Source organism: Balaenoptera physalus (genome assembly GCF_965194825.1).
Source record: "Balaenoptera physalus genome assembly, chromosome: 1".
Classification (NCBI taxonomy): domain Eukaryota; kingdom Metazoa; phylum Chordata; class Mammalia; order Artiodactyla; family Balaenopteridae; genus Balaenoptera; species Balaenoptera physalus.
The window spans coordinates 130,868,434-130,894,500 of NC_138882.1; the positions used below are offsets into that span (position 1 = coordinate 130,868,434).

At 37.9% G+C, this 26,067-nt stretch overlaps 1 protein-coding gene across 4 annotated transcripts in view; it reads left to right on the forward strand.

Moving 5' to 3' along the window:
* The window catches only part of SLC44A5 (solute carrier family 44 member 5), a 361,866-nt gene that overhangs the window by 235,043 nt on the left and 100,756 nt on the right, over positions 1-26,067 (forward strand). The window lies entirely within an intron of this gene.

Here is a 26,067-nt window from a genome sequence, read left to right on the forward strand (position 1 = left end):
GCATCTAAATGTCAGCTTGGCTAGATTTTTATGGGGCCCTTCTTATTTGATAGTCTTGATGTGCTTTTGTCAACTAAGCACACATCTCTGAAGATTTTCAGATCCAGAAGGGCCTTGAAAATATGAGACGGAGAGATGTGTGTTGGGGGTTGAGGTTTGGACTGGATATTTGGAATGAATAATGCTAAACCAACTTTGGATACTGGAGCTGGAGAATAAGAAGCAGACTTTTGTCCTTCACTTTATTCTGGTGTTCACCTCTCCATCTAAGACAGCTGCCAAGAATACCAAGGAGACAGTGCAACAGGGGAGCCACAAAGACTGATGCTGGCCAAAAAAACCCCTCTGGACCAAAAATGAAGCCTAGAGTAGAATATTCAAGAGGTAGCCAAGGGTGATGCTTCTGCATCGAAATCCAGAGGACAGTGTAGTTAACCTGGCATTTGTGTCTGGCATTCTTTCGTCTCTTCCAGGGTTTTATTTATCTTGAGATTCAAGGACATGAAGCCTAAGGTCACTATATGAAACCCATATGTGCCTGTCATAGAACCTCATTTTGGTATGACTTGTTTATCTGTACTTTTGGATAAAACAAACCAGATCATCTTGCTTCAAATTAAATATATACTCACAAAAGTCAAATGTTTAAGCATATATTTTACTTTTAGTCTATGTGGCAGATTTAAATGACTTCCATCAGCTACGTTTTTAGAAAGAGGTTTATGTATAAAAAGGGATACCACACCCAAACTGGAATAGGTTCTATCCTGGCACTGCACTATGAGAAATGCCAAAGTCCTGATGTTATGGACTGAACGTTTGTGTTCCCCCGAAATGCATATGATGAGCACAACCTCCACAGTGATATTTGGAGATGTGGGGCCTTTGGCGGTAATCAGGTTCAGAGGAGGTTATTAGGGTGGATTCCTCATAATGTAATTAGTGCCCATATAAGAAGAGAACAGACCTCTCTCTCTCTCTGCCATGTGAGGATACAGCAAGAAGGCAGCTATCTGCAAATCAGGAAGAGAGTACTCACCAGAACCTGCTGGAACTATGATCTCAGGTTTTCCAACCTCCAGAATGAGAAATAAATGCCTGTTGCTTAAGTCACCGTGTCTATGTTATTTTGTTACAGCATCCCAAGCTGACTAAGACACCTGGGATGCTCACTTTGTCTACCAGGATAGCACTTTTAAATGATGGATGCATCTCCCTTGTTTAAGACTCTATTCTTTTTTTTTTTAAAGAAATTCACGTTCTTTTTATTTATTTATTTACTTATGACTGTATTGGGTCTTCGTTTCTGTGCGAGGGCTTTCTCTAGTTGTGGCAAGTGGGGACCACTCTTCATCGCGGTGCGCGGGCCTCTCACCATCACGGCCTCTCTTGTTGTGGAGCACAGGCTCCAGACGCGCAGGCTCAGTAATTGTGGCTCACGGGCCCAGTTGCTCCGTGGCATGTGGGATCTTCCCAGACCAGGGCTCGAACCTGTGTCCCCTGCATTGGCAGGCAGATTCTCAACTACTGCGCCACCAGGAAAGCCCAAAGACTCTATTCTTAATCGTGTGTGAAAGGCACAACTACAGAAATGACAACTACAGAAATATTATGACAACTACAGAAATATTGAGAATAAGTGATTGAACACAACTTAAGTGTGTTACTTAGTGTATAATTTTCCAACTACTTTTGATCAGTTTCAGCAACCAGTAATATGTAGGCATCAAACACTATGATTCTGGTATTAATTCCCAGTTGGTTTTGCTAATTGGTGGGGGAAATGGTTTGGTGAAGAGTCTGTCCTAGTTCTGCTTTGAGTCCTTCCAATGTCTAAGCCCTGCTCTGGTCCTGGTCCTTCCTGGGTCTCTCAGTGATCTGCTTGTGATATGCATATCCTGTCTGTACCTAGATTAATCCAAGCTAAGGAGACATCTTTCTGTTATCAGAGATGATTGAAAAATTGGAGCATTCACAGTCTCTCAGTCTAAAATCATACTTTTTGAAGATCTAATATTGCAGTCATATATAAAATCCAGTCTTTAAAATAACAGGCTTCATCTCTTCTATTTCTATTGCTCTCGGGATTTTCGTAATCACTAACTCCGCACATTTATAAAATTCTGGATCTGCAGCTTCTTTCAACATAAATAAGCTCTGCAAAAATATCTGCTATAAAATGCCTCTTGTATATTTTGCAGTTTCTATGAATGTCCTCCATGCATTTTCAGGGAGGGGTTTCGTTGATCCCCACGGTTTTTGGTGGGTAGAAAACAATTTTGGTTTTAATGTTACCAGAAACTATCTTAGGATTTGCTTAGGAAATCTTTACCTTGTGGCTGATACCTGTCTGCTTGCTGCCTCCTGGAGCTTTGCTGATTGGACGTTACATGTGGGTTACATGTGCATAGCATAGCTCATGGTGACCATATGCTCTGGTAGCATATAATCATATCTTTCATAGCTGTAGTAAATCCATCTGGTGTGGAGAAAAGGGAACCCTCCTGCACTGCTGGTGGGAATGTAAATTGATACAGCCACTATGGAGAACAGTATGGAGGTTCCTTAAAAAGCTAAAAATAGAACTACCATACGACCCAGCAATCCCACTACTGGGCATATACCCTGAGAAAACCAGAATTCAAAAAGAGTCATGTACCACAATGTTCATTGCAGCTCTATTTACAATAGCCAGGACATGGAAGCAACCTAAGTGTCCACTGACAGATGAATGGATAAAGAAGATGTGGCACATATATACAATGGAGTGTTACTCAGCCATAAAAAGAAACGAAATTGAGTTATTTGTAGTGAGGTGGATGGACCTAGAGTCTGTCATACAGAGTGAAGTAAGTCAGAAAGAGAAAAACAAATACTGTATGCTAACACATATATATGGAATCTAAAAAAAAATGGTTCTGATGAACCTAGGGGCAGGACAGGAATAAAGACGCAGGCGTAGAGAATGGATTTGAGGACATGGGGGGAAGGGGAGGCTGGGACGAAGTGAGAGAGTGTCATGGACATATATACACTACCAAATGTAAAATAGATAGCTAGTGGGAAGCAGCCGCATAGCACAGGGAGATTAGCTTGGTGCTTTGTGACCACCTAGAGGGGTGGGATAGGGAGGGTGGGAGGGAGACACAAGATGGAGGGGATATGGAAATATATGTATACATATAGCTGATTCACTTTGTTATACAGCAGCGCCTAACACAACAATGTAAAGCAATTATACCTCAATAAAGATGTTAAAAACAAAACAAAACAAATACATAGCTAGTAAGAAGCAAAAGGGGGAAGGTGATATAAAAAGACGAAAGAGATATTCTAGTGATACAATGTATTAAAGCATAATACTAACCCACCTCTCATTTTTAACCAAAAAATATATCAGCTCCTTTGTATAGCAAGTTCAGAAGGAAATTTAATCTTTCATTCAACAAATATTTATTAACTCCTAGTTAGACATTGTACTAGAAGTAAAGATACAGAGATAATTACGTCCTTGGTTCTACCTACCCTCAAGTTTCCCATATTCCAGTGGCAGAGACAAGTATGTACAAATAATGAAAACACAGTGCTGTGGCAGAGATATGACAAAGTGGTTAGGGAGCACAGAGGAGGGACCAGTTCTTTAGCCTAGTGTGGTCAGTGATTACTTCCCAAAGGAGGCAGCATTTAAGATGAGTCTTGATGTTTTGACAGGTAGTAAGAGTGAAAGAGCATTCAAGCCAGAGACAAAAGGCATTATTAGTTGAGCCATATGAAATTGCCATTTTTATGTCAAAATCATTTAAATATCAGCAATTTCATATGGTTCAGCCAAATATAAAGCCACTAAGATTTGAGAGAGCAAAGGTTATTTGTGAGAGTGGATAGAGGATGGAAAGTAATTTTGAGCAGCTTAGTAGGGGCCAGATTAAGGAGTCAAGATTTTATTTTGTAAGCAATTGAGAATCTTAAAAGGTTTTGCTGATGGATTTATATGTCAAGGTCTGTATTTTATAAAGTGTGGATGGTGGGTCAGTGAGAGCAAGATGCTGTTTGGAGACTGTGGTATCAGTCCAGATAACAGATAATGAGGCTTCCGCCTAGACAGTGGCAGTGAGATTGGCGAGAAAGAAACAGAGCATTGTAGGATGGAGAATTTTAGGACTTGTCAATCAAGCAGATGTGGAGGATGAGAGAGGAGTCGAGAATGGCAAGATTTGTAGTTTGAGTGAAAGAGTGGGTGGTAGATAGATAAGGAAAAGAGCAAATTTTTAGACCTCTGGGAGCAATAGATAGTAAATTCAATTTTGGACATTTGAATTTAAAAATAAGGGGCTAGCACTCAGGAGAAAGGTTAAGGCTCTTCGTGGCTGAAGCCTTGGAAACAATGATACAGATGAGATCCCCTTAGATAAGCAGATAGAATTGAAAGATGAGCTGGATCACAAGAGAACACTGAGATTATGCCAACACTAAGATGAAGGCAGACAAAGAAGAGTCCATGAAGAAGACTGAGAAGGAACAGAAGAGTTGAAAGAGGTATGCATGTGAAAGAGCTTTTTCTGGAAGACCAAGTGAGAGAGGAGTTTAAGGATGGAGCCATTAATAATTATGGTTTCCTGGGAAATTCATGTTTGGGGATACTCTGAAAGTATATCATGTATTGTAGTGTTCTGCTTAGTAAAATGAGAACGAATATTAAATATTGGGAGAGTTCAGACTCTAGATACTAGAAAAGCAAAGATATTTTAGACTGGTATAAACCCTTTCCAGTCCCAAGCCTTATTTTTTTTTAAATTTAAGTTTTGCATATGGATTTATATATAATGGTGGTAATAATTTATAGTTCATTTATGTCAAAGTTCCAGTTTTCTGCTTCTCCTTGTGCCTTTCTAAACATACATTCACAGGACACACTCCAAACTCACCCTTTTCTATGGGGAGTTCTACATGCTTTACAAATGTTGCATAGAGACTTCGCTGGTGGTCCAGTGGTTAAGACTCTGTGCTTCCATTGCAAGGGGCACAGGTTCCATCCCTGGTCAGGGAACTAAGATCCCATATGCTGCATGGCGTGGCCAAAAAAACCCACAAATCCTCTAACAAATGTTGCATAATTTATCTTCTACACTCAGCGCTGTGTTGTGGATAGAAATAATAACTTTGTGCTGGAAACTAAGTTAAAGGGGTTGTTAAGAGACTTGCCAGATAGACAACTTTAGATAGAACCTAAATTCCCAGACTGTGATTCTGTTTGCAGCATGATGAAGCAGGGAAGAATGACTAAAAGCTGCAGTTCAGCAACTTTATTCTTCTAGAAAAGCTCTTAGTGAACACAAACTAAGATGAAGCAATAATAGTAATCTGCTGTCTAAATTTAAGATCAATTTGATGGATCAAAATTCAGAAAAGCTACCATTGAGCTCAACAGAAGTGATGATCAAGAATCTGGGATGGTTCAGTTATTTGATGATTGCTAAGACAGTCTTAGGATTCCCAGTTATCGTCCCAAATATTTGCATTAATTTAGGTAAACTCAAGCCTTTTTTGTGCCCAGCGTATTTCATTTTAGCCTTCGTAAGTCTTTAGAGAGTATCTCAGCTGCTGTTATTGCTGCTACTGCAACCCTAGAGTTGATTAAAATCTAAAGACAGGCTGCTTCTCCACACACTCTGGCACATTTATCCAGGCACTAAAAGATAAAGTAAGGGTGAAAGTCTGAAAATCTTCCAGCCTTTGAAACAAAGAGCTACTGAACACACACAGCTTTCCCAGCGAAGTATGAACGATAATGCTGGCATGTTTCCTGTTATCCAGCATTAATTAGCATTAGATTGGAGGTTGTCCTAACTGTGACTCTTCTGGGACTAGCCTGCACAGACATGAAGTTTTGGTAGGCTTGCCAAGTGTATTAATAAGAGAGACAGAAAGAGACATATTAGGTTTGTTGAGTGGCTTGTAGGTAACTGACAGATAGTAGTTGTATTAGAAAGGAATTAACTATAAGTGTTTTAAAATGAGGGGAACAATAGATACAAAGAATAAATGTCCTTAAACTTTTCTCTGGTGTACAACCTTTATTATTTGACTGTTAGAATTACTTAAACTAAAAAGTAAAAGTAGAGAAATTAAATTTCAGGTTATTTAATAACCATCACCCACCTCATTACCTCCTTTCACAGAATATGAAATACTAATTTTATAATTGGATGTGTGTATCTGCTTTTAGATTTTCTTCAAACTCAAAAGGATTTCAGTAAACTTTCTCATGTATGACCTTTGTATACTTTGTTTTCCTTTTCTTATACCGTAACGGTTCTTTCTCTACATTTTTCTTGATCCTGTTTCTCTGATTTTTTTCTCTTTTGCCTTTTTCCTTTTCAACCTTTACCTTGATTCTTCTGATTTTAATCAGGAGCCTACTCCTTCCTCTCATTTTTTTCTTCCTTAAATCTCTCTCCAGCTTATTTTTCTCTTGGTTTTTTCTTGCCTTCAGTTGTCACTTTTCTCTTTGCATCCTTGTCCTTTACCCTGTCTTTGCCTGTTTACGATGCATGCAATTGACAAGAGCTAGAGACAACACAGTTCAATAACTTGTCACATAGGTTGTTAATAATGGACACCCACACCTAGGAGCGTTCAAGGCCAGCTCTCTTTTGATGTGGCCCTTGGGGATTAAAACCAACAATAGAGCAACCCTTTATGTCCGTTACAGAAAAGACAGATGTTACCTAACCACATTCACAGCAGAAAACTGAAAAATAAGATCTTTGATCTCCCAAAGCTCAGAGAAAATATACTTTTATCAAGTTGATATAATAAAAAAGTGGAACAGTGTGCTTTGAAGACCGTAGGAGAGATAAATATAAGATTTGTTGCTCAAAGATGTGTGAGCATCCCTTTCTCCTTCTGTGTTAGAAACCATTAGGGAGAAATTCATTCACATCTATTCCAGTCTATGAAGAGTCTTTGTGGAGCCGTAAACTCTCTCCATGCTGTGGCATTTATCTTCACAGTATCCTGGCGACCCAGGAAAACAGATGTTCGTGGGAGACCAGTGGTGCTGATGAAGCAGAACTGGCCCTATTTCATTCTCTTCTGCCTTGCCACCATCCTATTTCAGCCCTCATTTCCCTAACTCATCCTTCTGCACTTACCGCATACTTCATTCCAATTTGTTCCCCTTTCTGGTGTCAAATATATCTAACTAAGATACTGCTTTTGATATGTTACTACTCTATTCAAGAACTTTCAGTAGAAAATAAACTGAAATTGTAGTCAGTAGTTACCTAATTTGTAAAATGATGTGTTAGTAACAGCTCTGTGTCAACTTTACAGAGTTGTTGTAACAATCCAAATGAGATATAAACGTCAAAATGAGTCATGAACTGTCAAGTCCTTAAACATATAAAATACTGTAACTGTGGATTTCCTTGATAAACAAGTTCAAACTGAGGACTAGTCAGTCATTCTGCTGTACCAACCTCCTCTTGTACTGCTATCTCCCTTTTCCTCTGTTGTTTTTTTTTTATTTTAACATCTTTATTGGAGTATAATTGCTTTACAATGGTGTGTTAGTTTCTGCTGTATAACAAAGTGAATCAGCTATACGTATACATATATCCCCATATCCCCTCCCTCTTGCGTCTCCCTCCCACCCTCCCTATCCCACCCCTCTAGGTGGACACAATCTCCTCTATGTTTTGTTCATATTGACCATCTGTCAGTTCCCAGGGCAATCCTGGTCTCACCTGCCCTCAGGGCCTTTGCATTTGTTGTTTCTTCTGCCTAAAACACAACCCCCACCACCTCTTTATTTTTTCAGTCCAGCTTTATTGAGATATAATTGGGGCCTTCCCTGGTGGTGCAGTGGTTAGGAATCTGCCTGCCAATGCAGGGGACATGGGTTTGAGCCCTGGTCTGGGAAGATCCCACATGCCATGGAGCAACTAAGCCCACGAGCCACAACTACTGAGCCTGCGTGCTGCAGCTACTGAAGCCTGCGCTCCTGGACCCCGTGCTTTGCAGCAGGGGAGGCCACGGCGATGGGAGGCCCGTGCGCTGCAGTGAAGAGTGGCCCCTGCTCGCTGCAGCTGGAGAAGGCTCGTGCACAGCAAGGAGGACCCAACACAGCCAAAAATAAAAAACAAGCAAATAAATAAATTTATTAAAGAAAAAAGAGAGATATAATTGATATATGACATTGTATAAGTCTAATGTGTTGATTTGATACACTTAAATGTTGTAAAATGATTACCACTGAAGTGTTAGCTAATACCTCCATCCTATCACACAATTACTGTTTCTTTCTTGTGATAAGAACATTTAAGGCTAGTCTCTTAGGAACTCTGAAGTATATAATGCAGTATTGTTGACTATAATCACTATGCTATACATTAGATCTCCAGAACTTTTTCGTTTTCTAACTGCAAGTTGTACTTTTTGGCCAACATCTCCCCATTCCCCACACCCACAGCCCTCAGTAATCTCCATTCTACTTGGTTTCCAAGAGTTCAGCTTCTTTAAATTACATATGCAAGTGATATCATACAGTATTTGTCTTACTCTATCTGACTTATCTCACTTAGCATCATGTCCTCAAGCTCCATCCATGTTGGAACAAATGGCAGGTTTTCCTTGTTTCTGATGGCTGAATAATATTCTATTGTATAGAATTATACCATATCTTTATCCATTAATTCAACTGACAGGTTGTTTCCATGTCATGGCTAGTATGAATGATACTATAATGAACATGAGAGTGCAGATATCTCTTCAAGATCCTGTCTCATTTCCTTTGGATACATACCCAGAAGTGAGATTGCTGAATCATATGATAGTTCTTTTTTTAATATTTTGAAGAACCTCCATACTGTTTTCCATAGTGGCTGCACCAATTTACATCCCCACCAACAGTGCACAAGGGGTCCCTTTTCTTCAAATCCTTAGAAACACTTATCTCTTGCCTCTTTGATGGTATCCATTCTAATAGGTATGAGGTGATAATTCATTGTGATTTTGGTTTGCATTTCCTTGATGATTAGTGATGTTGAACACCTTTTCATATATGTGTTGGCCACCTGTATGTCTTCTTTGGAAAAATGTCTACTTAGATCCTCTGCTCATTTTTAATTGGATTGTTTGGATTTGCTTTTGAACTGTGTGAGTTCTTTATATTTTTTGGATGTTAATCCCGTATCAAATATATGATTTTCAAATATTTTCTCATATTCTCATATTGCCTTTTCATCTTGTGATGGTTTCATTTGCTGTGGGGAAGGTTTTCAGTATGACGTAGTCCCACTTATTTTTGCCTTTGTTGCTTGTGCTTTTGATGTTATATCTAAAAAATTGTTGCTAAGGCCAGTGTCAAGGAGGTATTTTCCTTATGTTTTCTTTTAGGAGTTCTACAGTTTCAGGTCCTACATTTAAGCTTTTAATCCACTTTGAGTTAATTTTTGTGAGTGGTGTAAGATAGGGATCGAATTTAACTTTTTTGTATGCGGTTATTTCATTTTCCCAGCACCATTCATTGAAGAGGCTCTCCTTTCCTCACTGAGTAGTATTGGTTCCCTTGTCAAATATTTGTTGACCATTGATTTGGGGGGTTATTCTGGGCTCTCAGTTCTGCTCCATTTATGTATGTGTCTGTTTTTATGCCAGTACCATACTGTTTTGATTACTATAACTTGGTAATAGTATAGTTTGAAATCAAGCAGTATAATTCCTCCAGCTTTGTTCTCCTTTCTCAAGATTGCTTTGGCCATTCAAGGTCTTTTGTGGTTCCATATGAATTTTAATCAAAAAAATATGGTACCCACCACCTTTTTAGAGAGTCCTTCCCTACTCTTTCATAGTGTCCTTATTATACTCTTTCATAGTATCATGTTTGTTTCCTTCCTAGCACTTCTGTCACTACCACACAACCTGTCATTATTTTATGTGTTGACCTTTACTTATTTATTGCTAGCTTCCCACACTAAATAGTGAGCTTCATAAGAGAAGGCACCTTATCTGTCTGGCTCACTACTGTATTTATAGTATGTACTACCTGGTACAAAATAGGTACCAAATAAATATTATGAAAATAAAAGAACAGGTTAATATTTTTGACTCTGTAGTACTAATCTGGTCTGTTTTATAATTTCTACTGAATAAGGATTCTAGCTAGCCTGGTCTCTTTCTCATCCCCATCAGCCATACTTGTTTTGCACCTTTGTTCTTATACTTCTTTTTGCCTAGAATGGACCTCTCTCCCCAGCCAGTCATAATATTATCCATAATTCAAAAGTTTAACCCATCCCTTGTAATTAAAGTGCTCACATACTCTAGCTCACACTGAGCTTTTTCTACTCTAACCATCTAGAGCATTCCTACTTGTAGTACTTATTTTTGCCTCTACATTTTAAACTGTATTTTTTAACATTAATCTTTTAGATGTGTTTATCTTTTTTTTTTCCCTTAAATCATGAAATGAGTATTTGAGGGCTAGGATCATATTCTTTTTTTTTTTTAATATCTCCTTCCTCCCCCTAACAGTCTTGGTTTACCACCTATCCATCCTGCCCCCCACCCCCATACACATATCTCACCATAGGAGCAAATAGTAGACACTTAACAAATAGCCATTGAAAAAATTGCTGGGGAGGTTTTGTGAAACCCTGAGGAGGAAGGACTTACATCTGGGGGGAAATTTGAGTTTTCCATGAACTTTTATCTCAGAATGGAAGGAAAGAGGATAGTAGTAGGAACTGACACCCATTATGTATGCTGCGTTGTAATACTTTGTTATAAAAAAAAAAACAGGGACAATTCCTGAACAGAATATCTCCCAGACTTACTATTAAGATGCTGTTCTGAGTATCTCATATTGGAATGAAAGAGACTTACTGGTATAATTTGTGATACATTTTATGTCTAATGATTTTAAAAATATATACATTATTTTTTTCTTTCTGACTTACTTCACTCTATGACAGTCTCTAGGTCCATCCACCTCACTACAAATAACTCAGTTTCGTTCCTTTTTATGGCTGAGTAATATTCCATTGTATACATGTGCCACATCTTCTTTATCCATTCATCTGTTGATGGACACTTAGGTTGCTTCCATGTCCTGGCTATTGTAAATAGAGCTGCAATAAATATTTTGGTACATGACTCTTTTTGAATTATGGTTTTCTCAGGGTATATGCCCAGTAGTGGGATTGCTGGGTCGTATGGGAGTTCTATTTTTAGTTTTTTAAGGAACCTCCATACTGTTCTCCATAGTGGCTGTATCAATTTATATTCCCACCAACAGTCTAAGAGGCTTCCCTTTTCTCCACACCCTCTCCAGCATTTATTGTTTGTAGATTTTTTGATGATGGACATTCTGACCAGTGTGAGATGATATCTCATTGTAGTTTTGATTTGCATTTCTCTAATGATTAATGATGTTGAGCATTCTTTCATGTGTTTGCTGCCAACCTGTATATCTTCTTTGGAGAAATGTCTATTTAGGTCTTCTGCCCATTTTTGGATTGGGTTGTTTGTTTTTTTGATATTGAGCTGCATGAGTTGCTTGTATATTTTGGAGATTAATCCTTTGTCAGTTGCTTCATTTGCAAATATTTTCTCCCTTTCTGAGGGTTGTCTTTTCGTTTTGTTTGTGGTTTCCTTTGCTGTGCAAGAGCTTTTAAGTTGCATTAGGTCCCATTTGTTTATTTTTGTTTTTATTTCCATTCTTCTAGGAGGTGGGTCAAAAAGGATCTTGCTGTGATTTATGTCATAGAGTGTTCTGCCTATGTTTTCCTCTAAGAGTTTGGTGGTGTCTGGCCTTACATTTAGGTCTTTAATCCATTTTGAGTTTATTTTTGTGTATGGTGTTAGGGAGTGTTCTAATTTCATTCTCTTCCATGTAGCTGTCCAGTTTTCCCAGCACCACTTATTGAAGAGGCTGTCTTTTCTCCACTGTATATTCTTGCCTCCTTTATCAAAGATAAGGTGACCATATGTGTGTGGGTTTATCTCTGGGCTTTCTATCCTGTTCCATTGATCTGTATTTCTGTTTTTGTGCCAGTACCATACTGTCTTGATTACTGTAGCTTTGTAGTATAGTCTGAAGTTCGGGAGCCTGATTCCTCCAGCTCCGTTTTTCTTTCTCAAGATTGCTTTGGCTATTCGGGGTCTTTTGTGTTTCCATACAAATTGTGACATTTTTTGTTCTAGTTCTGTGAAAAATGCCAGTGGTAGTTTGATAGGGATTGCACTGAATCTGTAGATTGCTTTGGGTAGTAGAGTCATTTTTACAGTGTTGATTCTTCCAATCCAAGAACATGGTATATCTCTCCATCTATTTGTATCATCTTTAATTTCTTGCATCAGTGTCTTATAGTTTTATGCATACAGATCTTTTGTCTCCTTAGGTAAGTTTATTCCTAGGTATTTTATTCTTTTTGTTGCAATGGTAAATGGGAGTGTTTCCTTAGTTTCTCTTTCAGATTTTTCATCATTAGTGTATAGGAATGCAGGAGATTTCTGTGCATTAATTTTGTATCCTGCTACTTTACCAAATTAATTGATTAGCTCTAGTAGTTTTCTGATAGCATCTTTAGGATTCTCTATGTATAGTATCATGTGATCTGCAAACAGTGACAGTTTTACTTCTTCTTTTCCAATTTGTATTCCTTTTATTTCTTTTTCTTCTCTGACTGCTGTGGGTAAAAGTTCCAAAACTATGTGGAATAATAGTGGTGAGAGTGGGCAACGTTGTCTTGTTCCTGATCTTAGAGGAAATGCTTTCAGTTTTTCACCATTGAGAATGATGTTTGCTGTGGGTTTGTCATATATGGCCTTTATTATGTTGAGGTAAGTTCCCTCTATGTCTACTTTCTGGAGGGTTTTTATCATAAATGGGTGTTGAATTTTGTCAAAAGCTTTTTCTGCATCTATTGAGATGATCATATGGTTTTTATTCTTCACTTTGTTAATATGGTGTATCACATTGATTGATTTGCATATATTGAAGAATACTTTCATTCCTGAGATAAACCCCACTTGATCATGGTGTATGATCCCTTTAATGTGCTGTTGGATTCTGTTTGCTAGTATTTTGTTGAGGATTTTTACATCTATGTTCATCAGTGATGTTGTCCTGTAGTTTTCTTTTTTTGTGACATCGTTGTCTGGTTTTGGTATCAGGGTAATGGTGGCCTTGTAGAATGAGTTTGGGAGGGTTCCTCCCTCTGCTATAATTTGGAAGAGTTTGAGAAGGATAGGTATTAGATCTTCACTAAATGTTTGATAGAATTCGCCTGTGAAGCCATCTGGTCCTGGACTTTTGTTTGTTGGAAGATTTTTAATCACAGTTTCAATTTCACTGCTCGTGATTGGTCTGTTTATATTTTCTATTTCTTCCTGGTTCAGGAACAGAAGGTTGTGCTTTTCTAAGAATTGTCCATGTCTTCCAGGTTGTCCATTTTATTGGCATATAATTGCTTGCAGTAATCTCTCATGATTCTTTGTATTTCTGCAGTGTCAGTTGTTACTTCTTTTTCATTTCTAATTCTGTTGATTTGAGTCTTCTCCCTTTTTCTCTTGATGAGTCTGGCTAATGGTCTATCAATTTTGTTTATCTTCTCAAAGAAACAGCTTTTAGGTTTATTGATCTTTGCTACCGTCTACTTCATTTGTTTTTCATTTGTGATCTGATCTTTATGATTTCTTTACTTCTGCTAACTTTGGGGGTTTTTTGTTCTTCTTTCTCTAATTGCTTTAGGTGTAAGTTTAGGTTGTTTATTTGAGATGTTTCTTGTTTCTTAAGGTAGTATTGTATTGCTGTAAAATTCCCTCTTAGAACTGCTTTTGCTGCATCCCGTAGGTTTTGGGTCATCATGTTTTCATTGTCATTTGTTTCTAGGTATTTTTTGAGTTCCTCTTTGATTTCTACAGTGATCTCTTGGTTATTAAGTAGTGTATTGTTTAGCCTCCATGTGTTTGTAGTTTTTACAGATATTTTCCTGTAATTGATATGTAGTCTCATAGCATTGTGGTCAGAAAAGATACTTGATACGATTTCAATTTTCTTAAGTTTACCAAGGCTTGATTTGCCGCCCAAGATATGATCTATCCTGGAGAATGTTCCATGAGCACTTGAGAAAAATGTGTATTCTGTTGTTTTGGGATGGAATGTCCTATAAATATCAATTAAGTCCATCTTGTTTAATGTATCATTTAAAGCTTGTGTTTCCTTATTTATTTTCATTTTGGATGATCTGTCCATTGGTGAAAGTGGGGTGTTAAAGTCCCCTACTATGATTGTGTTACTGTTGCTTTCCCCTTTTATGGCTGTTAGCATTTGCTTTATGTATTGAGGTGCTCCTATGTTGGATGAATAAATATTTACAATTGTTATATCTTCTTCTTGGATTGATCCCTTGATCATTATGTAGTGTCGTTCTTTGTCTCTTGTAATAGTCTTTTTTTTTTTAAATTTTCTTTTTTAATTAATTGATTTATTTATTTTTGGCTGTGTTGGGTCTTCATTTCTGTGCGAGGGCTTTCTCTGGTTGCGGCAAGTGGGGGCCACTCTTCATCGCGGTGCGTGGGCCTCTCACTGTTACAGCCTCTCTTGTTGTGGAACACAGGCTCCAGATGCGCAGGCTCAGTAGTTGTGGCTCACGGGCCCAGTTGCTCTGCGGCATGTGGGATCTTCCCCAACCAGGGCTCGAACCCGTGTCCCCTGCATTGCCAGGCAGATTCTCAACCACTGCACCACCAGGGAAGCCCAATAGTCTTTATTTTAAAGTCTATTTTGTCTGATATGAGAATTGCTACGCCAGCTTTCTTTTGATTTCCATTTGCATGGAATATCTTTTTCCATCCCCTCACTTTCAGTCTGTATGTGTCCCTGGGTCTGAAGTGCGTCTCTTGTAGAAAGCATATATATGGGTCTTGTTTTTGTATCCATTCAGCCAATCTATGTCTTTTGGTTGGAGCATTTATTCCATTTACATTTAAGATAATTATCGATATGTATGTTCCTATTACCATTTTCTTAATTTTTTGGATTTTTTTATTATAGGTCTTTTCCTTCTCTTGTGTTTCCTGCCTAGAGAGGTTCCTTTAGCATTTGTTGTAAAGCTGGTTTGGCGGTTCCAAATTCTCTTAGCTTTTGCTTGTCTGTAAAGGTTTTAATTTCTCCATCAAATCTGAATGAGATCCTTACTAGGTAGAGTAATCTTGGTTGCAGGTTTTTCCCTTTCATCACTTTAAATATGTCCTGCCACTCCCTTCTGGCTTGCAGAGTTTCTGCTGAAAGATCAGCTGTTAACCTTATGATGATTCCCTTCTATGTTATTTGTTGCTTTTCTCTTGCTGCTTTTAATATTTTTTCTTTGTATTTAATTTTTGCCACTTTGATTACTATGTGTCTCGGCGTGTTTCTCCTTGGATTTATCCTATATGGGACTCTCTGCACTTCCTGTACTTGACTGACTATTTCCTTTCCCATATTAGGGAAGTTTTCAACTATAATCTCTTCAAATATTTTCTCAGTCCCTTTTTTTTCTCTTCTTCTTCTGGGAGCCCTATAATTCGAATGTTGGTGCATTTAATGTCCCAGATGTCTCTGAGACTGTCCTCAATTCTTTTCATTCTTTTTTCTTTATTCTGCTCTGCAGTAGTTATTTCCACTATTTTATCTTCCAGGTCACTTATCCGTTCTTCTGCCTCAGTTATTCTGCTATTGATTCCTTCTAGAGAACTTTTAATTTCATTTATTGTATTGTTCATCACTGTTTGTTTGCTCTTTAGTTCTTCTAGGTCCTTGTTAAACCTTTCTTGTATTTTCTCCATTCTATTTCCAAGATTTTGCATCATCTTTACTATCATTATTCTGAATTCTTTTTCGGGTAGACTGCCTATTTCCTCTTCATTTGTTTGGTCTGGTGGGTTTTTAGCTTGCTCCTTCATCTGCTGCGTATTCCTCTGTCCTCTCATTTTGCTTAACTTACTGTTTTTGGGGTTTCCGTTTCGCAGGCTGCTTGTTCGTAGTTCCTGTTGTTTTTGTTGTCTGCCCCCAGTGGGTAAGGTTGGTTCAGTGGGTTATGTAGGCTTCCTGGTGGAGGGGACTGGTGCCTGTGTTCTGGTGGATGAGGCTGGATCTTGTCTTTCTGGTGGGCAGGACTGCATCCGGTGGTGTGTTTTGGAGTGTCTGTGAACTTGGTATGATTTTAGGCAGCCTCTGTGCTAATGGATGGGGTTGTGTTCCTGTCTTGCTATTTGTTTGGCATGGGGTGTCCAGCACTGGAGCTTGCTGGTCGTTCAGTGGAGCTGAGTCTTAGCATTGAGACAGAGATCTCTGGGAGAGCTCTCGCTGATTGATATTATGTGGGACCAGGAGGTCTGGTGGTCCAGTGTCCTGAACTTGGCTCTCCCACCTCAGAGGCTCAGGCCTGACACCCAGCCAGAGCACCAAGACTCTGTCAGCCACACAGCCATGTATGTGGGGAGTTTCTTTCCTTTTGGGAAGTCTGAGGTCTTCTGCCAGTGTTCAGCAGGTGTTCTGTAGGAGTTGTTCCACATGTAGATTTATTTTTGATGTGTTTGTGGGGAGGAAGATGATCTCCACGTCTTACTCCTCCGCCATCTTGCAGGTCCCTCCTTTAATTTTTTTAAGTTAAAAAAAATTTACCTTTACAATCATGTATTTAATACCTGTATTAAGCTTATTCATAGCAAAATTTTAAATGCAAATAACGTATGAACTTGAACAAATATATTCCTATATATTGCAGCCTTGCAGTGGTTATCATGTCTTCCATGCTATGTGTTTTTTTTTTAAATTATGGTAAGAACACTTAATTTGAGCTCTCCCCTCTTAACAAATTTTTAAGTGCCCAATACAGTGGTGTTAAACATATAGGCACAATGTTGTACCACAGATCTCTGGAACTTATTCATCTTCCATACTTGGAACTTATTGCCGTTGAGTAAGTGACTCCCCATTTGCCCCTCTCTCCTGCCCCTGGCAACCACCAGGGGTTAGATATCTCAAATTAGTAGAATCCTGCAGTTATTTGTCTTTCTGTGATTGGCTTAGTTCACTTAGCATAAGTTTCTCTAGGTTTATCCACGTTGTCCAAAAGAATTGAAATTAGGATCTCAAAGACATATCTGCACTCCCATGTTCACTGCAGCACTATTCACAGTAGCTAAGATGTGGAAACAACCTAAATGTTCATTGACAAATGAATGGGTTAAAAAACATGGCATATACATACAATGGAATGTTATTCAGCTCTAGAAGAGGAAGGGAATCCGACCATATGAAGAATGGGATTTTAGTAGATGGGGTTGAGATCCACACTGGGGCACCTTTCATAGTAAAAGGGAGCATTGCTAATTGTTACTTCAGGGTAATAGGTGTAAACCCTGGCTGTTTCCTACAAATTGGGACATATGATATCCCAGGAGGATGAGTCTAAAAGGACCATGAGCAGAGAGCCCTGAGTGTGGTCAAGGGAGATTTCATGGTGTATTCAATGAGTGAAAAAGTCCAACTTGGCTGAAGCACATTGAGATGAATAGAGGGAGAAAAGCTAGAAAGGTAGTCTGGGGCTTGAACTAGGATTAAATCTGTAGGTTCTTAAACATAAAGCTAAGACATTTGGAAATTATTGAACAGGTGGTGGAGAAGCACTACAATTTTTAAAATAATAAAGTGACATTGTCCCCTATCAGTGGTATCAGTGATGTGCAGAATGATTTGGATCAGGCAGAGACTACATGCAGGAGCCCAATTAAGGGACCACAGTAATAGTTTGAAGAGAGGTTAAGAGAATGTGGACCAAGTCCAGGCGGCAGGAATAGAAAGGAAGGGGTGGATGAAAGACACATCAGAGAGAAGGAATCAAGAGAACTTATCAACTGAATATGAAAGATAAGCAACGAAAAAGGGAAAGTCAAAGGAAACTCCCAAGACTTCAAGTTGAGGTGACTGTAGGCATTCTGTACTTGTGGGTTAGAGATAGGAAAGAAAGGGAAATCTGCAAATGATTATATAATTGGGATCCTATTCATGTTGCAATTTGGAAAAATAGATGTAAGATAGCAATGGTACTTCTAGTTTAACTTTTGAAAATACTTTTACGCCAGGACAGCTCAATCTGAATAAAAATTTGAATAACTTTCTTATAACGTGAGTGTAAGCAGCTTGTTCTGAAAAAATTGGACTTTGATTTGGAGGGAGGGTAGGGGAGAGGGTTCAGGTATATTTAATCTTCTTTCTAGAACTCAGTGGGATGCAACCCATTTTTAGGTTAGTACAGTGGTTCTTATAGTGGTTCTTACTGTAAAAGTGAAAATGGACCCAACTGAGGAAAATGTACAGCTATGACAGGCCTCTAGCTAGAACATGATTCAGAATGATTTTAAACCATGAGCTTGTATCACCCAGTTACCTCAATAGCTATCTTAAGAGTATTCAAAATTATCCAAATTAAGTACTTGGTTTTTAAAAAATAACTCATTTTCTACAGAATACTTGGGATTGTAAAGATACCTTGAAATCAAAGAATCAATGATGATGTGCTGTAACGTCTAAAATTTGAATTAAGCTTCTGCTATGTTTCTGACTCCCAAAATGGTGCCCAAGCTATATTTTATATTTTCTTCATATTCAATTTCCCAATAATTTTGTAAGCAGTGAATTTTTTCCAGTAGGGAATATATCTGAGGAAGTGGAGAGAAATAGATGAGTTAATGGGGAAAAAAATGACAGATAACTGTAATTATCTGAAAGCACACACACACACACACACCTATTTTTTTTTTTATTACTTATAACATTATACCAGAACATATAAGATTTTTAGAAATTTCATGTAGTGTCTGAAACATTTATATTAACATATTTCCATACATATTTCCATACAAATACAAATATAAGATTTTTAGAAATTTCATGTAATGTCTGAAACATTTATATTAACATATTTCCATATAAATAACCCAATGAAAGTTTAGTATTAGTTGTTTTGTTTGTTTTTTTATACTGCAGGTTCTTATTAGGCATCAGTTTTATACACATCAGTGTATACATGTCAATCCCAATCGCCCAATTCAGCACACCACCATCCCCACCCCACCGCAGTTTTCCCCCCTTGGTGTCCATATGTCCATTCTCTACATCTGTGTCTCAACTTCTGCCCTGCAAACTGGCTCATCTGTACCATTTTTCTAGGTTCCACATACATGCATTAATATACGATATTTGCTTTTCTCTTTCTGACTTACTTCACTCTGTATGACAGTCTCTAGATCCATCCACGTCTCAACAAATGACTCAATTTCGTTCCTTTTTATGGCTGAGTAATATTCCATTGTATATATGTACCACAACTTCTTTATCCATTCGTCTGTTGATGGGCATTTAGGTTGCTTCCATGACCTGGCTATTGTAAATAGTGCTGCAATGAACATTCGGGTGCATGTGTCTTTTTGAATTACAGTTTTCTCTGGGTATATGCCCAGTAGTGGGATTGCTGGGTCATATGGTAATTCTATTTTTAGTTTTTTAAGGAACCTCCATATTGTTCTCCATAGTGGCTGTATCAATTTACATTCCCACCAACAGTGCAAGAGGTTTCCCTTTTCTCCACACCCTCTCCAGCATTTGTTGTTTGTAGATTTTCTGATGATGCCCATTCTAACAGGAGTGAGGTGATACCTCATTGTAGTTTTGATTTGCATTTCTCTAATAATTAGTGATGTTGAGCATCTTTTCATGTGCTTCGTGGCCGTCTGTATGTCTTCTTTGGAGAAATGTCTGTTTAGGTCTTCTGCCCATTTTTGGATTGGGGTGTTTGTTTCTTTAATATTGAGCTGAATGAGCTGTTTATATATTTTGGAGATTAATCCTTTGTCCGTTGATTCATTTGCAAATATTTTCTCCCATTCTGAGGGTTGTCTTTTCGTCTTGTTTATGGTTTCCTTTGCTGTGCAAAAGCTTTGAAGTTTCATTAGGTCCCACTTGTTTATTTTTGTTTTTATTTCCATTACTCTAGGAGGTGGATCAAAAAAGATCTTGCTGTGATTTATGTCATCGAGTGTTCTTCCTATGTTTTCTTCTAAGAGTTTTATAGTGTCCAGTCTTATATTTAGGTCTCTAATCCATTTTGAGTTTATTTTTGTGTATGGTGTTAGGGAGTATTCTAATTTCATTCTTTTACATGTAGCTGTCCAGTTTTCCCAGCACCACTTATTGAAGAGACTGTCTTTTCTCCATCGTATATCTTTGCCTCCTTTGTCATAGATTAGTTAACCATAGGTGCGTGGGTTAATCTCTGGGCTTTCTATCTTGTTCCATTGATCTATGTTTCTGTTTTTGTGCCAGTACCATATTGTCTTGATTACTGTAGCTTTGTAGTATAGTCTGAAGTCAGGGAGTCTGATTCCTCCAGCTCCATTTTTTTCCCTCAAGACTGCTTTGGCTATTCGGGGTCTTTTGTGTCTCCATACAAATTTTAAGATGATTTGTTCTAGCTCCGTAAAAAATGCCATTGGTAATTTGATAGGGATTGCATTGAATCTGTAGATTGCTTTGGGTAGTATACTCATTTTCACAATGTTGATTCTTCCAATCCAAGAACATGGTATATCTCTCCATCTGTTGGTATCATCTTTAATTTCTTTCATCAGTGTCTTATAGTTTTCTGCATACAGGTCTTTTGTCTCCCTAGGTAGGTTTATTCCTAGGTATTTTATTCTTTTTGTTGCAATGGTAAATAGGAGTGTTTCCATAATTTCACTTTCAGATTTTTCATCATTAGTGTATAGGAATGCAAGAGATTTCTGTGCATTAATTTTGTATCCTGCAACTTTGCCATATTTATTAATTAGCTCTAGCAGTTTTCTGGTGGCAGTTTTAGGATTCTCTATGTATAGTATCATGTCATCCGCAAACAGTGACAGTTTTACTTCTTCTTTTCCAATTTGTATTCCTTTTATTTCTTTTTCTTCTCTGATTGCCGTGGCTAGGACTTCCAGAACTATGTTGAATAATAGTGGTGAGAGTGGACATCCTTGTCTCGTTCCTGATCTTAGAGGAAATGCTTTCAGTTTTTCACCATTGAGAATGATGTTTGCTGTGGGTTTGTCATATATGGCCTTTATTATGTTGAGGTAGGTTCCCTCTATGCCCACTTTCTGGAGAGTTTTTATCAGAAATGGGTGTTGAGTTTTGTCAAAAGCTTTTTCTGCATCTATTGAGATGATCATATGGTTTTTATTCTTCAATTTGTTGATATGGTGTATCACATTGATTGATTTGCGTATATTGAAGAATCCTTGCATTCCTGGGATAAATCCCACTTGATCGTGGTGTATGATCCTTTTAATGTGTTGTTGGATTCTGTTTGCTAGTATTTTGTTGAGGATTTTTGCATCTATATTCATTAGTGATATTGGTCTGTAATTTTCTTTTTTTGTAGTGTCTTTGTCTGGTTTTGGTATCAGGGTGATGGTGGCCTCCTAGAATGAGTTTGGGAGTGTTTCTTCCTCTGCAATTTTTTGGAAGCGTTTGAGAAGGATGGGTGTTAGCTCTTCTCTAAATGTTTGATAGAATTCACCTGTGAAGCCATATGGTCCTGGACTTTTGTTTGTTGGAAGATTTTTAATCACAGTTTCAATTTCATTACTTGTGATTGGTCTGTTCATATTTTATGTTTCTTCCTGGTTCAGTCTTGGAAGGTTATACCTTTCTAAGAATTTGTCCATTTCTTCCAGGTTGTCCATTTTATTGGCATAAAGTTGCTTGTAGTAGTCTCTTAGGGTGCTTTGTATTTCTGCGGTGTCTGTTGTAACTTCTCCTTTTTCATTTCTGATTTTTGATTGATGAGTCTGGCTAATGGCTTATCAATTTTGTTTATCTTCTCAAAGAACCAACTTTTAGTTTTATTGATCTTTGCTATTGTTTTCTTTGTTTCTATTTCATTTATTTCTGCTCTGATCTTTATGATTTCTTTCCTTCTGCTAACTTTGGGTTTTGTTTGTTCTTCTTTCTCTAGTTTCTTTAGGTGTAAGGTTAGATTGTTTACTTGAGATTTTTCTTGTTTCTTTAGGTAGGCTTGTATAGCTATAAACTTCCCTCTTAGAACTGCTTTTGCTGCATCCCATAGGTTTTGGGTCGTCGTGTTTTCATTGTCATTTGTCTCTAGGTATTTTTTTATTTCCTCTTTGATTTCTTCAGTGATCTCTTGGTTATTTAGTAACGTATTGTTTAGCCTCCATGTGTTTGTCTTTTTTACGTTTTTTTCCCTGTAATTCATTTCTAATCTCATAGCATTGTGGTCAGAAAAGATGCTTGATATGATTTCAATTTTCTTAAATTTACTGAGGCTTGATTTGTGACCCAAGATGTGATCTATCCTGGAGAATGTTCTGTGCGCACTTGAGAAGAACGTGTAATCTGCTGTTTTTGGATGGAATGTCCTATATATATCAATTAAATCTATCTGGTCTATTGTGTCATTTAAAGCTTCTGTTTCCTTATTTATTTTCATTTTGGATGATCTGTCCATTGGTGTAAGTGAGGTGTTAAAGTCCCCCACTATGATTGTGTTACTGTCGATTTCCTCTTTTATAGCTGTTAGCAGTTGCCTTATGTATTGAGGTGCTCCTATGTTGGGTGCATATATATTTATAATTGTTATATCTTCTTCTTGGATTGATCCCTGGATCATTATGTAGTGTCCTTCCTTGTCTCTTGTAACATTCTTTATTTTAAAGTCTATTTTATCTGATATGAGTATAGCTACTCCAGCTTTCTTTTGATTTCCATTTGCATGGAATATCTTTTTCCATCCCCTCACTTTCAGTCTGTATGTGTCCCTAGGTCTAAAGTGGGTCTCTTGTAGACAGCATATATATGGGTCTTGTTTTTGTATCCATTCAGCCAGTCTATGTCTTTTGGTTGGGGCATTTAATCCATTCACGTTTAAGGTAATTATCGATATGTATGTTCCTATGACCATTTTCTTAATTGTTTTGGGTTTGTTTTTGTAGGTCCTTTTCTTCTCTTGTGTTTCCCACTTAGAGAAGTTCCTTTAGCATTTGTTGTAGAGCTGGTTTGGTGGTGCTGAATTCTCTTAGCTTTTGCTTGTCTGTAAAGCTTTTGATTTCTCCATCAAATCTAAATGAGATCCTTGCCAGGTAGAGTAATCTTGGTTGTAGGTTCTTCCCTTTCATCACTTTAAGTATATCATGCCACTCCCTTCTGGCTTGCAGAGTTTCTGCTGAGAAATAAGCTGTTAACCTTATGGGAGTTCCCTTGTATGTTATTTGTCGTTTTTCCCTTGCTGCTTTCAATAATTTTTCTTTGTCTTTAATTTTTGCCACTTTGATTACTATGTGTCTCGGCGTGTTTCTCCTTGGGTTTATTCTGTATGGGACTCTCTGCATTTCCTGGACTTGGGTGGCTATTTCCTTTCCCATGTTAGGGAAGTTTTCGACTATAATCTCTTCAAATATTTTCTCGGGTCCTTTCTCTCTCTCTTCTCCTTCTGGGACCCCTATAATGCGAATGTTGTTGCGTTTAATGTTGTCCCAGAGGTCTCTTAGGCTGTCTTCATTTCTTTTCATTCTTTTTTCTTTAGTCTGTTCTGCAGCAGTGAATTCCACCATTCTGTCTTCCAGGTCACTTATCCGTTCTTCTGCCTCAGTTATTCTGCTATTGATTCCTTCTAGTGTAGTTTTCATTTCAGTTATTGTATTGGTCATCTCTGTTTGTTTGTTCTTTAATTCTTCTAGGTCTTTGTTAATCATTTCTTGCATCTTCTCAATCTTTGCCTCCATTCTTATTCCGAGGTCCTGGATCATCCTCACTATCATTATTCTGAATTCTTTTTCTGGAAGATTGCCTATCTCCACTTCATTTAGTTGTTTTTCTGGGGTTTTTTCTTGTTCCTTCATCTGGTACATAGCCCTCTGCCTTTTCATCTTCTCTGTCTTTCTGTAACTGTGGTTTTTGGTCCACAGGCTGCAGGATTGTAGTTTTTCTTGCTTCTGCTGTCTGCCCTCTGGTGGTTGAGGCTATCTAAGAGGCTTGATGGGAGGCTCTGGTGGTGGGTAGAGCTGACTGTTGCTGTGGCGGTCAGAGCTCAGTAAAACCTTAATCCACCCACACACCTATTTTTAAAAGAAAAATTTTTAAACAGCAAAGGGAATCAAATCAGTATAGGAAAAATTTCAGAAATAAGAATGTTTCATCTAGAAAAACTTTCCTACTTTTTGAAGCTCTTGAATTCTCCATAATTTTCACTTTGTTCAACATTATTCCATGCTTAAATAAAATGAAAGTAACCAGTCTGGCCATGGGGTATCGGCTGCTATTTCTCTAAAGCAGAGTTCCAGAAAAGCAAAGCAGACTTGAATATGTTATCCTGCCTAGTCCCAGAATAGAATCCCCAAACATCTCAAGGTGTGAGTTACTGAGAAATGCTGTCCCACTGTGGTGAGAGACTGCTGGGGGAAGGGGTAGAGAGAGTTTGTGTGGGTACACAGTAGCCCCTGGGGCTGTAGTGTGTCCTTGGCACCAAAAAGAAGGAGAAATGATAATGTAAAACCCCACATGGAACCAAACCCTGACTGACGCCATTCATCAGGGCCAGTAGCCGAGGAGTGTGGGTTTTACTTTTTAGAAATTGGGGGGGGGCGGTTTCTGCTTCTTTCCTCGTGCTCTGTTTTTAAGTTTCTTTTATTCATCTTTCTAGTATGTTTTTAAGTTTCTCTGTGCTTCTCTCTGTGCTTACTACATAGTATGAGAAGAAAACGTTATAATACTATATGATATTGTCATTATAGTATATATTATATACAATGTAACTATGTAGATATAAACATATTATAGATATAATGTTACAGGATGCTGGCCAGCCTGTCTGGGGCTTCTGGTTACATCCCTTTCTCCTTGGTAGTTACCATTACATACAGGGCTTTGACAACTTCAAGATTTCTAGTAAAAACATACCACTGTTCTAGTTTTCTCTCCTTTAGTTCCTCACCTGCAGGCATTCGTTATTAGGTATCAGGCTATTTAGCAACTGCCCTGACAGGATGAGAACCTGATCTTGAGTAGGATGTGTCAGAGTGCACACGAGCCAGATCCTCTCCTCACCTCCATCAGGTTTTGCCTTCAATGGTTGTTAACCAAAGAAAACTAGGGTGCCTGTTTTCTTCTCTTTTTATTATTCTCATAATTCTTCAGTCCCAATGAAATTTAAAATTCCTGGGTTGAAATTAGACTTAAACAAGTGATAGTTTGTTTCTGCATTGACTGTGATTAGCTTTCCCTATGATGGATCCATTTCCTATTGTGAGGTAGAGTAATAGGATGTGTGTGGAGTTTTAGATATGGCTAATTGGAGTCTTTCTAGAAAGTTGTAATCATATTAGAATAGCCACTAAATGAAAAAGTTTAGGCATCGGAGACGTAGATATTTGTCTGCCTCTCTAACTACCTCTCTCTCATGGACCTTACATAAGTCAGCTTACCTCACTACCCCTAAAAAACCAAAGTTATGTATGTGAGAGCAGTAAAGGTATAACAGGGTTTTATCAATGTGTAAGGTATTACTGTGTCTGTTACTGTACAATTATCATTCGTTATTATTATTACTACCACCACTAAAAATAGAATGTAACTTCTGCCTGCCTGTGCTAAAAGACTGGACCATATCCATATGCCCTCTAGAACAAGAAGTTTTTGCTATGAAAATTCTCATGCGCATCTTTTAATCCTGTCAAATAGGTCGATCTTTTTCTTTACTAATAGATTCTTCATTAAGTTTCAAGTAAAGAATGATTGTATTGTTTCATACTTTCAAGGCATAGTTTTGACCTTCTAGACCACTTATGAGCTGAACAAAATTTAATATTAGAGATAGGAAATACTTTAGTTGAAAACCTGAGTATCCCTACTGGATACTGGTTTGACTTGTGATCCCTTAGAAAATAACCAAGTCTCTATGAGCTAAATTTTCTCTAAACCTCATTTCACAATATCCAGCTTTCAGAATAGCTGGAAAATTA